At 35.7% G+C, this 15,617-nt stretch overlaps 1 protein-coding gene across 2 annotated transcripts in view; it reads left to right on the top strand.

The window, feature by feature from the left end:
* Nucleotides 1-1,748: 1,748 nt before the first annotated feature.
* CtBP (C-terminal binding protein) overlaps nucleotides 1,749-15,617 on the top strand; it is a 93,033-nt gene continuing 79,164 nt past the window's right edge. For both annotated transcript variants that reach the window (XM_085953638.1, XM_085953637.1), the window contains exon 1: nucleotides 1,749-2,016. The gene's annotated coding sequence lies outside the window, so the exon portion shown is untranslated. The remainder of the gene's footprint in view (nucleotides 2,017-15,617) is intronic.

Here is a 15,617-nt window from a genome sequence, read left to right as displayed (position 1 = left end):
ACCAATTTTAGTTACTTACCTACTTAGATACTTAACTAATGTCATAAACGTAATTCGATTCCGGCGGCATCGGTCTACCTAACTTCCCGGTCGGATTTTATTGCTTTATGCCAGCGCTCCATTGGCGAGCAAGAGTCCGAGGACAATAAAATCGTCTGACTTGTCTATGCTCTGCTACTGGTCAACGAACGAATAAAAAAGTCGAGCTGTCAAAAGTCAAAAGTTGCGATTATCGTTATGTCTTCCGATAATCCTACAATTTTGTGTTTCTTATATGTAGACATGCATAAAATAATATATATAGCAGTGAAAACAACACAAGTTTTACGTTTTCTTTTATGAATTTCATAAATACATATAAAAAAATAATTAATAAATCTCTTATTTTCTAATCTATAAATTAACAAATTAATTAATGAAAATGTTTAAAACAATTACAGATTTTTTTTCGGTCTGAATGATCGCGTAGGTATCAATGCCAAATCGAATTTGCATAGTGATCGACGGACGAAGTCTGGCAACTCGAAAAGTAATGCCGGCGCTCCATTGGCACGCAAGTCAGACGATTTACAGTCTTCGGGCTTTTTTTCGCGTGGAGCACCCCAGATCTGCGGACTTTTTAATCCGCAGGCCAGGCTCGTTGGATTCCAAACATGTTTGATATTTTACTCTCCGAGTTGCCAGACTTCGACCGTCGATCACTACGTTAATTCAATTTTACATTATTACCCAATCATTCGGACCGAAAAAATCTGTCATTGAATTTTATAAGTTCAAATAAAAAAATATTGGTAAATCTCTCATTTTCTAATGTGTAAATTAACAAATCAATCAATAAAAATATTTAAAACAATTACAGATTTTTTTCGTTCCGAATGATTGCATATAGACAAATCGAATTTACGTAGTGATCGACGGACGAAGTCTGGCAACTCAGAGAGTAAAATATCAAACACGTTTGAAATCCAACGAGCCTGGTCTACGGATTAAAAAGTCCGCAGACCTGGGGTGCTCCACGCGAAAAAAAAGTCCGAAGACTGTAAATCATCTGACTTGCGTGCCAATGGAGCGCCGGCAAAACATGTTTGAAATCCAACGAGCCTGGTCTGTGGATTAAAAAGTCCGCAGATCTGGGGTGCTCCACGCAAAAAAAAATTGGAAGACTGTAAATCGTCTGACTTGCGTGCAAATGGAGCGCCGGCATTTAGGGTTGAAAATATTGTTTACGTTACGTACCTAGGGTACTTACCTAGGTACGTTAAAAGACAAACATTGTTAATAAATTAGAAAACAATGTACCTAGGCTACCTACCTATTCTAAAATCATGAAGCATTCTTTTGTTTTCTATAGATTTACAACCTGCCATAGTTTTTCACTTACCTTTCTTAGTGTTCTTAGCTATTAATTGTCAAATATGTTTTGAAAACAAACTATTTTATTTAATTAAAATAAAATTCCATGTACCTACCTACCTATGACAAAGTCAATGAGAAAATAGAATGACCGACGGGGACATTTTAATTAGTACCTAGTTCAATAAGTATACAATAAGACAAGTATAAAATTATTCCGTTTAGAATTTAATAATGCTATATTATAGTATAGTCACTGAGTACCTAGGTACCTACTATTTCTAAAATCACACCTAGTACAAGTAATAAAAAATATAGACATAGACAATATTCGTACCACGGAGGATAATACAAAAATTATTAATCGTACTCTATTCTCTTTCGCGTCATTTCTTCAACGTCCACCATTTTGAATGCCGCTAGTCGTAAATGAGCGTTGTCGTCTTTCGTTAAAGCGGGAATTCAGTAGTAAAATCTGTCGGAAATTCAGTGTTTATGATCCTCGCACATTGAATCTATTTCGTTTATCGAATTGTGATGTAATTTGTGTGCTTATATAGTGTATTTCACGTGAGCATTCGTGATTTGTGAGAGAGTGATTTTGGACCCGAAAAGAGCGCGTGGCTAGGCTCTGTTCTTTGTTTTGTCACATTAGTACTTACGGTAAGTTTCAAAACAATAAAATGTAGTTATTAAGTGCTTTTATTTTGTATAACGCATTATCAAACGTTACATTTCTCCCTATAATCATCGCCTTCGTGTACCGATAATACATTGCGTCTCAACTTCCATAATTTTTGTGTACGGCAATCGTACACAGAGAAATGCTTCTGCATCATTCAACTTTCGATCGCAGCATTATGATTCAAAAGTTTTTACGCCGTGTGTAAGAATGTTGAACGTTGTTTTTATTTACTTGTGGTGTGAAATAACTGTATTGTTTGTCTGAATATGCTTGGATTAAATCAGTTGGCGGCTTTCCGCTTTTAATTATTGTATGGTGCGATCATTACATGCAATGGCCAAGCGGGTGTGTGACGGACGTACTGACGCATGTACCTACAACAAAAAACTTTCTGGAATTATTTTTATGACGTTCGCTTATGTTTATATCTGCATTCAATATCATAAAAATATATTCGGTTCTATTATTGCATAGGTACTATAATATCCACCCACCTTGTGAAGAAGTTTGACAAAAATCAAGTTGTCCCCAATGTGTGACCGTTGTGCATTGCAGAATATATTATTTTATTTGGATCGAGTTCGGTTGTCATTTCACTTATTTGCTGTCTTGTGTGGTGACCCACTTATCTATCTCATTGGTGAATGATGCGTATTTGTAGTTATCATCTAAACATAGAATTAATAATAGGTTCATGTTTATACTCTGCCAATGCCGGGGTTTATTTTGTACATTGCACTGTATCTATAAGTAGGTAGGTAGGTATATTACGTTTTTATTGAAATGACGCAAGTAATTTAATTTCTTATCTTAAACCAAGAAACTTTCATAGCAGCACATTGTATTTGATAATTATTACAACTGCCGTCATTAATCATCCTGGTTGGCAAGCTATTGCCGATTTTGTGCATAGAAGTTATTATATTTTTGGATGTCTTACCCATTATTAGGCTAGTTCTAGGCTTGTCCTCTAATAAATTCATTACGCTGTTGACGATTTTGTAAAATGAGATGTTATTGAACGCATGTGGTTTGTTGTCAGTGTGTTTGCCGAAATCACAATATTACAACGATAATATTATATTTTTTAGTGTCAGGTAAACATTGCTTTTAGTGACTGCTGTGTTTGTCATTGTTCAGCTTGTTACTATGATAATTTCTCGTCGTTTCTCTGAATAGGTAGGTATATATGCCTAGTCAGACCAAGATACAACGGTTCGTGATCAATTAATGAACATGTATGTATGCAAACTGTTTCCGAACATTTAATATTATGTAAGTAATGATATTGTTCACATACCTATATAATTATATATCGTCTTGGTCCTGTGATATTACCGATATAAAATTGGAACGTTGAAAAAATAATCCCATTAAAGATAATATTATTTACACTTATTTTTTAATAAAATAGGACCTTGGGCTATCTCACGCTCTCAGTTACTTTACAATAAAATAATATGTAGGTACTGTTTGTTTTAATCATAATTTCATAATGCTACCTATACGTTTTTATTTAAGCCCAAAATGTTACACGTATTATCATTCGTTATCTTCTGTTTGGGAATTAGGAAAAGAAATCCCGTGCCACAGGCAATTATCACCCGGGGCGGGCTCTAGCCTTTTTCAAGAACTTCCTCCATCTATCCCTATCCTGGGCGAGTGACCTTCAAGTGTCTGCACGGATTGCTTTAACATCCTTGTTGACACCGTCCAACCACCGAAGTTTAGTACTGCCAACTGACCTGTGGTCACTCGGCTTGATTTCCAGTATGCCTATCGGCTGTTGGGCTCTGTCCATTTTTGGAAGATGTATAGGTAATACAATTAAGTACTGTATGGTAATATTGTGTTCTCGCCATTTGCCTCCTGGTGCGAGCCCATAGGTACTTATATCCATCTACACACAGTATATTATTGTGTATCAATTTATTATTGTTTGAATATTTCTATATGCCTACGTACGATGTATGTACGATCCAAAAAAGATAAGATTGAAAAAATAAATCCGCAGTACCCAAATTAATAGGTTCCTAGTACCTACATATTATTTACCTAACAGCTTATTAACTAAAAACTGTTTCTTAAGTTTTAAATATTTGTAGTAGATACCGTCATATTATAAATTGTAATCATCACGATTTCATTCTTCATGTCTGAGAAGCGAATTTAATCAAATGAGATAGGTACCTATTCGGTAAAGTAAAAATATCAACATGATTTATACTACCATTTGTAGAAATAGCCGAATATCGTACAAATTTACACAATTCTGAATAATTTGTTACGATAGAGTGCCCCCATAAAATAACAGAATTTGGTAGGCGAGTACTAAATATTCCATTAAAATAAAATACTTTTTAATTGTTTCAAGTATTCCGCGAATAAGTACATGTGTTTTGTGGGTCATGGTGCCGTTTGCTATGCATTAGTATTTTATTCATTCTAATGTGCCATGAGTGCTGCTAAGATCGATTTTATTGCGTTGCTATTCGGTAGACATGAGCTATTGAGTGAGCTATGCGTTCCTATTTATATAACCATGCTGTGCTATTTCGGGACAGCCTTATTCTGTATTTTTCCATCGGCAAGTGAGGTCGGAATGATGTCTTGAACGCCGATCTTTATCTGGAGTTTAGAGTAGCTTTCATTCTTTGAACTTACTGGGGTTCCATGTAAACAATGTAATATTTATCATACCACAAAATACCCATCCTGTTTTGTTCTAGGTTTCATTTGGTAGGAGTTGTATACCTATTTTGGTAATCGTACTGTTTATGTATGGGAAATTATCATTAATGTGTAACCCAATTTTCGCTGAATCATCATTTTTAATTTTTGGAACAGCTGCACTTTGGTTTTGTGAAAGTGGATACTGTCAGCTGTTTTGAGCTAATCGAAACGAAACGCACTAATACAAACAATATCTACCATTTACATGCAACTTTGCTTTATTACATGTCTTGTAATTAAATTACTTTTGTAAGAGAAAGCATACAGCCGAGATATTGAAATAAGTCGCACAGATAATACCTAGATACAGAACGGTATTAAGACCTTTACGTTTTTAAAACTTTTCAATATTCGATCAAGTAAGTACTGACTGACCACATGAGATTATGCCGCCTACACGCTGCTAGTACATAATTATTATCGATATCTCTATCCTACTTATTCATTATTAGTAATGACCTACCCAGGGAACACCACAAATAATGGGAAGTGGGTTGCCTTGCCTTCCGGGTGAGACTGTGACAAGCTTTAAATCTCGAGTTTGGAGAAATATGGAATTAACTCGATGTCTAACTTTAACGTTGTAACATCTGTATCGATGCGCTAAAGTTTGTCACGTAAACGAAAAGCTTATTATTATCTATATTGGTAATACAGACGATTCTTGAGGAACTACATTGCTTAATTGAGACAGTAAATGCGCTGAACAGTGAAAAAATTCCTACTTAACTGTTTAGAGAGTTTTTGTGCGGGTGACATTTAAAATGATCTATTATAAAATTTTATCTGTAAGTAAATAATATCATTGGTGTAAGTGCAATATTCCAAACGAGACATGGGTGTCTGACTTTACTACGATGTTGATGAAATTGGCCTCTTATTATCGTGCAATCAAGAAAATGAGGACGTTGCAAGTTTCCATTATTGATTTATCAAGAATTTTCGACAATATAACAAGTAATAACATAATAAGCATTTTACCATGTTGCGATAAGTACTCTGAATGACTTAATTAAATGATGTGATAAACCTACTGATTATTTTAATTTAGAATTTATTATTTTGGATATTGATAAAAAAAAATATAGACAAATTTTAATTTTTTTAATTTTATGTGGAATTCGTTTAATCGGAGCAGTCGCTTAATTGGGCAAAAATGCTCTAGTCCTGAAGTGTCCTAATTAAGATGAATCGACTGTATTTTAGGATAGTCAACGCGATTTGTGTTCACTGGGTTTTATGACCCGACCGTCATAAAGTAAGCGAACCCAACTTCCAACCCTGGTCCACGGCGACTGGCTTTCACATTTCTATCACACTGATCTGTTTTGTGGACTCATCTTAATGAATTGAATTTTATAGATTGTCGTTAATAGATTTTTCATTGTGTGGTTTAATTATCGCATAGGTCTGGAAGTGATACTTATGTTCAGTTACATGACTGCTGATTTTCTTCTTCGATAGTCTCGTCATTATATTGTTCGTGATTAGGTACCTACTCGCATTGAAACATTCGGTAGTTGACACATTTAAGCCATTGACGTTATAGGTCTCGCTACACAGTAGGTATGTAATGTACCTACTTTACAATTTGTACGCATCTTGATATTATATTATTTCATATTATGGATGCGAGGAAGCAGCCGATCATGCTTCCATCATTAAAGTTATGAAAAAAAATACACCGCGTTAGCCTAATGACCATATTGCGTGCGCTCGACTCAGCTATATCTATCAAATTCACTGTCACATTACAATCGTCTGTTGAGGCAAGCATTAGAAGATTGGGTTTTTGTCACCGCCAAATAGTACACACGTATTCTATATTCTATTTCAATTAATAGAGCGAATAAATACTGTATTTATTAGAACCGCCGACAGCCGTCGCTGTTTCCACTACCTGATTCATTGTTCTCAACCTTTATTGATTGGGGGAGCGCATGTATATTTTGTGCTCGGGTGTAAACCCTACGGGTTGACATACTTGAAAGGTTTGACTATAGTCTATCATTGAGTCTATTCTATACAATACATTATCGAATTTCAAGACTCTGTCTGTTATTTCCCGTCTTGGGTACTTGAAATTTATGTCATTGTTATCAATATTATTACTTATCTCACGTGTAGACTATTACTGGCACTGCCATCTTTATCTCTTGGTTACTCAATTACAAAAAGATGGTGAGTTTATTATACCCTTTGCGGGAAACTTCTTTATTAATATTCAAAACGTCAATTAAAAAAAAATACCTACAGTTTTACCAGCGTGATGTCCACAAAATATATAACTTCAACCTCACTTGATTGTACCTATAACTCTATTGTTTAACACACGTAGTCAAGTAAAACGTTATTGGTTAATTGTTAATAGGTACTACCGACATAATTATTTTATAATTTATTTTTGCGAAAGTTTCTTCTGAGGATGTAAATAGTAGGTATTTATTATTTGGAGGGATGACACAATTAAAATAATCGAAATTCGCTCATTGACCATTTTCAAAATTATAAGGGAATTGACGTTGAAAACGCATGAAATAATAACATGTCTACGTGGCAGCGAAGATTTGAGGACGAGAATATTTCGAGTTATGTCTAGGCTTCTCTCCGGTGGTGGATTAACCCAGCGGCATTGAAATTTAGATAATAGTAAAAGTTCTTACGTTACCTACCTATGCCATGTTTTTCTGACATCTCTATCTAAATAAAATTTAATCGGGCATTTTGCTGCTGATTTGACACTATCTGCTTACGTTTTCAGTGAGAAAGAGAGCCTAGCGTGGAAATTCTTTTGCTTCCATCTCTTTTATTCGTATTTATTAAGCAGTCAGGAGTGATTGATTCGTTTTTTTTGAGCAACCGATCCGAACCGCGTGACTGTCCGGCCTCACTTTCTTTTACTACTGTGGGCTTGTGTAGTGCGAATGATTCGTCACCGGATTAAACAATAAATCACTGCAATCGTTTCTGCGAAAACCACCTACCTGGCTTCAGGTTTTCAAAAGACATGAAATAATTATCACTGATATTATTATCGGTGTTCCAATTGTTCCATTTATGGCCTTCGTCAACACTGCAAGAAAGACTTGAAATGGGGTGCATTTAGGTTGTTTGGTGTTTATCTATAATGCCGGGTCCACACTGGCAACATGTCGCCGGCAACCTCGTTAAATTTTACGATAATTATCATAATTGCTTAAGAAATTTTACGATAATTATCATACTTATCGTAAAATTTCATGAGGTTGCCGGCGACGTGTTGCCAGTGTGGACCCGGCATAACGCTCAACATTTAATTGATTGATTATGACGTATAGTAGGTATACATGCATGCAATTAAGAAATTAATAGATAGGTACCTACCAGTATATTATCTTAGGGCTTGCGCAGACAGAGCGCGGTCAGGCGGTCTGCGTTCCGCGTTCGGAGTTCGGCGTTCTTTGTACTGTATGGACTTCATACTGTATGGGTACACAGCCGGCGGTCAGACCGCGCCGGTCAATTGGAACGCTAGAGTTCTGGAGTTCTATGCCCTATTACAAAGAACGCCGTACCTCCCATCCAGTCCCGTCATAGGAATTTGAGCAGTCACACAACATAGAGCGAAACCACACGGGGGAGTGAGTACGCAACAGCGGTGCTTTCTCACTTCCACTCGCAGTCGGAATATAGCGGTCTCGCATTATGCAGCGCTTGTGTCAGTACAACGTTTGTAAACAAATGGAACGCTTATTGTTGACCGCCACCTGTCTGCTGTCCCTGAACGTTAGCGGTCAACGGTCGGTTGAACGTAGAACTCCGACCGCTCTCTGTCTGCGCAAGCCCTTAGGGTTTGACAGACAGAGCGGTCAGGCGTTTTGCGTTTCGCGTTCAGAGTTCAGCGTTATTTGTAGTGTGTGGACCGGCGCGGTCTGACTGCCTGCTGTGTGCACAGCTTTGATGAAGTCTGTTCAAGCCCTTAGTCATTCGGGATAACTCGAATACACCATTTAAGTCGTGCGTTTACTGTTCAACGTAGGAATTTGGATACGCACAAATTCGCTGACTTTTTGTTTTATAGGTCTCAGTAGTGATATCCGCCAAATATTATGATTTGTTTATGACTATGAGGCAGAGCCTTGATGCCGTTCCTGTTGACTCGTTTTTTTATTATCTGATGTTGAGATCATCCATTTTATAGAATAATGTCTCGGGAGACAAATTGTTTGACTGGCGTTTGTTCTGGCTATTGAAAGGTATTTTAAACGTATTATTTCTTGTCCAGAACGCGCCATATAAAACTTTCTCGATTTTTTTCGAGGTTTTTTTCTCATATTTATTTTGTTGTGACTTGAATAAATTCTTATTGGTTTCTTTCAGTGACTGCTATCATAGTTTTTACTTTACAATTAATGTATTTAATATAATGTTATGTTATTTCTAGTATTAGATTTTCATTTCACTGTTTTATTATAACTTTATTCATCATTACTTACATTTACATAGTCCAAGAAACTATCACTACATTTGGTTGTTTTTCAATGTTTAGTTGGATAATCTTATGTTTTAAACATTAACTCATACCATTTCAACGATTGTGTATGTATGAGTGAGTGCCAGCCATAGTTTCATTCCCGAATGAAAGTTTGTCTTGCAGAGCCGAAGTCAGGCTAAAGTTGGCCGCCCAAGTCAGGCGAGCGCTTTGCGAATTTTTAATGAAGCAACTTTGTTCCAAAAAGTGATCCTTCGATATGAACATTGTTACCGACCGCTTTTGATGTTAGGTAGTACCGTAAGGACGTCTAACATAATGTGCTACTTTTTATAATGATATCAGCGTAAGTGAGAATTACCGAATCCACGAGGAGAGAAAGAGTTTACGTTACAAATAAATCTTCATATATTTAAAATTACGTAACTATTGTAACGAGCAAATTGCGAAAATTGAAAGACAGAATTGAATGTGCATGTTATTCGCTTAATCGTGATAGATTATTTGGCATACATACTTAATATGATTTTCCATTTTTATAGATTGTGAAATGCCTAACTCCAATTTAGATATGATTGCTTCAGAAAGAAATCATAAATTGTAGCAATAAATTATGAACCGGTGAACAGTTTGTTTGAAATATCGTCAGTTTTTCCTGACTTATTACTATGTAACGCAGTCAACTGATTAACGACCTATCATTTATTACGTTAAAATATTCACCATAATAATTTATCAAACCACATGTGGAGTTGGCAACTTTACATCATGTTAATCTCTGACGGATTTGTACGTGTTTAGTAAGAGTGCATTGAGTTGAAATGTACCCAGGTACATAATAATAATATGTATTATTATTTAAATACCTAATGAGTGCATTCAAATTGTCCAAATATTGGTTGTCTTTTCCCAATATTCATGTGATATATGTAGTGAATAGTCTCCTGCATTAATTCCATATTTTTTTTTATATTCGATCCCGATATCATGTAGGGTTCCAAAGGGTGGAGGTTGGTTGTATCAACAATTCACAGATTTCTGATTTAACCAGAAATGGGTTTTGACCTCTCGCTCAACCTATTCGGTCCATACTCTGGGTCCAAACACACACTTAAAAACAACATGTGAATTTGCCATATCCGTATAGTGGGGTCTGATGATGTAGTGATTGTCATGAACATAATACGTGTATATATATGCTATAATAGTACTTAGAATATTATTATTATATTATGCCTATACCACGTCATTTTCAATAACGATGTGGACGAGTTTTATACGCATAGAAAGAAAGGATTGAGTTGACAACATACTTCTAAGCAGACGAAATCGGTCTTGATCTTTCATTATACGGATTAGGTTGTATAATAAATTATTATCTTGTACTATTCTAATTAAAATAAAACATCTTAACTGTGGTGATAAATTAGATATGTTGAGAATTTATGCTAAATGAGATTAATTCGCTCTACATCAACATCTGCATCAGCTGCCGATGCAGTGATGGTTGCCTTGAACCTAGTCGTATCGCAGCAGCACTGGCATGGCGATACTTCATGCATCATATGCCAAAGCATTTTATTCATGCCCCTCATTGAAAATCGGCAACCTGTAGGTACGTACGTCCGTGATTCATTTGATCATAAACTAATAGTATTTGAGATATTTTTAGGTGTTGAAATATTAGCCCTTTCACTGACTTCTGGTACATAGTACGTTTACGCATAAAAATGTCATGACACAGTGGCAAAAGCGACATGGTAAGTAGCTAAATGGTATTTGCATACTAGAAGTGTCGATATCTACACAATATTATTTATCTACGTAGTCATTTTTATACATGAACATGATATATTTCATAATGGCCACCGTTTTCAGTTATTATATCTAGATAAATGCCTACATTATAACCCAGATTATCTTTTGTAATTTGTTATCTCGTTTGATGACCTATTGTAATACTCGTACCTCGATACTTAATTTGGAATAATAATATAATTTTGGGACAATACTAACTTTCTTTATAACTGATAACGACAAGAATAATATGTCAATATTTTGAATGCATAAACATTATATTATTGATAACAATTGACACAATTTACTTGATGTACTATTAATTGAACGACCCGACTTTCGCCTTCTGGCGAGCCCATTTTGTCTGAATAGTAAGCATGCCGAAAGTTAAAACCCATATTGATTAAACGGATTTGTCCAGAAAACTACTAAAGCCTAAAGTAGCCTAATAAAGTAGAATTTAAAATATTTTTATTTAGCAAGTACCTATAAGTAAAAATACACGTGCTTCGCGGAAAACGGCTCTAACGTTTCCATCGATTTTCACTGACTTAGTAATTCATGGTATGATAGCCTTCGTCTATTCACTATTGCAAGTGAATAAGATTCATTTTCCACTAAAAAATCTGTTAATGAATATCTTCGTGATGATAGGGGCCATATCGGATTGTAGAGCCAATAAAAAAGTGTTAATATTATATATACACGGCTGCGCCTACTGCCTCAGTCTACAACTCTACACAGTAAAGCACCTAAACTTTTATTTTACTATCTACCGATCTATCTTTAGTTAGAAAATGAATTTGAATTCGCGGGTTGTCAAATGGAAACTGCTGACTGTTCTGTATTACGCCAAGCGGTCGTTAACGTTCTCTGCGCGTCTGGATCTTCGCTTTCCAGCAATAAAAATGGCTATAACCCCTCATTTTACAAGAGTATGCAGTATTTTTGCGATGGGATGGCGGTACGTCCCAGTGGTGCTAATATTTTGCTACCGTGTCATACCATCCGCACGGTTCTACTTCTGCAACCGTTCGTTCTTCAACCTTCGCGGGCGTGATTTAGAATTATATTTTGTATGTGGAAGGAAAAACTTATTGTACATTTATTGAAAAAATATTGTGTAATGTAATATTTTATACTGTATGTAGAGATTTTTTACGATGAAAATGGTTGTTGACATCGGGAAAATACGTGATTTTGGCTGAACTCGCACCCACGTTTTCAGAGACAAGTGTTGTACCACTTCTTAGTGCATGTCCGCTCTCTGGGTAGTACATAATAATCTACGCACACTATGTGAAGCCTCGACGCTCGCCAATTTTCTCGCATCTTCTCAGATCATGCCAGCATCCCGTAGCTCCGCCGTATACACCTTGTGGATAGTATTTGGCGACCTTACAGGACGTCGGAATCTGGTCGACTTGAAGAAGAGGCAGGTTAGGTTGACTCTTGGGGCATCCGCAGCACGCCGCCGACCCAGGTCTACTTCCAGGCATCTTCACATTCGATATGACTTTTTTTATTTTATCTCCTCTATCTGCCACTACTCAATCATAACATTTATTGAGTGCATTCAACAACCCACGACTTTTGAAAAATCACATCATCATAATAAAATTGCCTAAGATAAATTGATACAAACAACTGTCTGAAGCATGTCATTCGCGCAAGTCAACAGCTATTCGCGAAATTCGCTGCATGTGTTCTCGCGGCGTCTTCCGCCTAATAATAGTTTATTGGAGCTATTAACGCGATGCTAGTGATCCGCACTCGGATCATGAGATGTATTTTTATGCTATTTTTAAACGTGCGAGTGTACAGGGTTATTGAGAAATGATACACACTATGACCTATGTAGACGTATTACTATAATACTGGTACTAAATTGTAATCAACATGTCGAATATAATATTAATAACGCTCCTATTAACCAGTTTGTATTATTTAGCATACAATAAATAAAAATAAAACCCAATATGCTATTAAATAATTCTAACGATGTGTGATTGTTTATTTTTACATTAATCGAATCATGCGACAGTGTCTAATTTGTCATACGTGTTTGATAGATCTAGACAAGTTTTTTCCCCCATGTATCGTTGGTTGGGGCAACTATTGCCTGGCCAAGTTGTCGGCGCCATGCCTAAAACAACATATCTCTGCCCCTGAATAATTTTCTCGCAGTGGGCAGCAAGAGCGCCTTCCAGCGTGAAGTAAAATAAGTGGACGACCTTGCCGAAGATAGTTCGCTACTGTTCTCTCCACCGCCCGGGACAAGCTTACTTGTTCGATCCATGATTATTAGCCTAGGTGTATTCCCGCTGTTTACTTAGGAGGTAATGTAAGATATTTGTATGAGATCATTTTTATTTTGTGGGAGTTTTGCATATTATGACGTGACCAGTAGGTATATATTTGAAACGAGGATTGAAAGAGAAAATATAAATACAAGTCTTTTGGGTACTGTTCGGTTAAAGCGGATACAGCGGAAAACGCATTTTGAAAATAGCCGATAAACTGGATTATTTGTTAGTTTGGGTTAGTTTAGGTTAGGTTTGGTTAGGTTAACTTAACAAATAATCCAGTTTATCGGCTATTTTCAAAATGCGTTTTCCGCTGTATCCGCTTTAACCGAACAGTGCCGTCTTTTGTAGTTGATATAAAAAGATTGAAAGAAAAACTTTCATTCAAACATGCTGCAATAATTATCATCATGTGTCGCTTGGTGTATTCTATTATATTATGTAATTTCCTCTTCCAATACCCTCGCAGTGTCGCAAAATGTCCGTTTAGGGCTAAGACACACGGTGCTGTAATTGACAGCAAATTGACACCACTGTGGAGGTAGATTTTAATTAAATCTATCTCGAACCAAGCAAGATCTATGTTGATTTATCGTCTTGCTGTAACCCTCTGCGACACAATATCCAAATACACCTGGAAATTCGTAACTTTTAAAATTAATAAATGAAATGCAATTTTAAGATTACTAAACTATCATTTTAGCCTTAATTTGATTCAAGTTTAAGACCGCATAGTAATTGGATATTAATCTGTACACAAATTCGCACTCCGCCCATCAATTTTTAAATTACACTTCGTAAGTTTCTGAAAAGTTAAAACACCGTTCTATAGTCGGCGTCAATGTTGATCTGAGACACACATACCAACAGTCAATTGACCAGACCAGACCTAAGTCATCGATGGGAGGCGATTCGTATGCTTTTCGCGATGTGGTAGCGTCTCGCCGACGCGTCGACCGGTTTCACCTGTTCTACCATCGTTAGCCATACACGTGCGAGATCGGCCCCGCAAAAATGTTGAGATGAGCAAAGAGTTGAAAAAATCTATTTTAAATTCTGTATGGGATTAACTGTCGTTCCGGATTACAATTTGACGATCCCGGGATTGGCATTTTTTCGATAGTTAATATATTTTTTTTATATATACAAAAAACATCGACAAAATCGGTAAAAAATAATCTAGTATAATTAAATTTATACTACATATTTAATACATTTATTGTGAATATTGTGTACGTTCAATCTTGGTATTATGTACATAGGTTTAATGGAGTAAATAATATTGTAATATAAATAATAATGTGAGAGTAAAACAGGTTAATTTATTTATGAAAAGATAACAGATACAAGATCAATTAAAATAAAAAATAACATATTTAAGTAATTTAAACATGCCCGAAGTAATACCAAAGCATGAAGTTTTTTATTTATAATCAATATTCTGTTTGGTATGAGATTGCTGTTTCTGATAGTAAAGAGTTAATGAGTGGGGTTGCGAGATTAAAAATAGTAAAGTAAATCATGGTGTATGGCCTTTCCGGTTCATAAATCTAATTAGTCAGTCAATTATGAAACTGTCGTAAAACGTATGAGATCATGGTGGAATCACTTTGTCAAAAAATGCGAAGCTTTGTTTTTTCCAATCTTTCTCATTTTTATTAATTTATGTGAAAAAATAAAATGAATTGACAACACATGTGTAATAAATCAAACCTCATTCAAACTCAGTTTATTTCTAATGTAGTTATATTTTATTAAAAGTATTTTTCTGTTATATTGTTGTCTTTATTATATATTCCATAAAAATTGATAAAAAAAATCAATCCCGAAAGTTTCGGGATTATGTTTACCAATCCCGGGATTCATAGGTATTGAAAATAGTTCGGGATCCCGAGATTGGAATCCCTAATCAGGAGTATATACCTAATTCAATACCGAATGTTCTTTTTTTTCTAAACAAAAAAAAACATACTTGAATTCTATATTCTGCATGGAAAGTATTCATGTGGTTTTAGATAATTAATTAAGTTTAAGTATTTATTCATTGCCTAGGCCCTAGGTAAAAGAGAGTTTACCGAAGGAGTCAACATTTTGAGACACACTACCTTGAGACAGCACTACTTCAGTCACCCAGCACCTTGAATTAGGCGGTGTTTCCGTGTACTCATCGGTCGGTATCAAGAATTGTTTCCCATATTTACTTAGCGGGACCATTCCTAGGCTGGTGATACAGTTCGGGGAGATCAAATACATGTATTACATAATATATACA

The sequence above is a fragment of the Rhyacophila brunnea genome, unplaced genomic scaffold (assembly GCF_057557595.1).
Source record: "Rhyacophila brunnea isolate RB1 unplaced genomic scaffold, BYU_Rbru_1.0 scaffold_4, whole genome shotgun sequence".
NCBI lineage: Eukaryota > Metazoa > Arthropoda > Insecta > Trichoptera > Rhyacophilidae > Rhyacophila > Rhyacophila brunnea.
The sequence above is the reverse complement of the archived record's forward strand: the minus strand, read 5'-3'. Positions and strand labels throughout refer to the sequence as shown.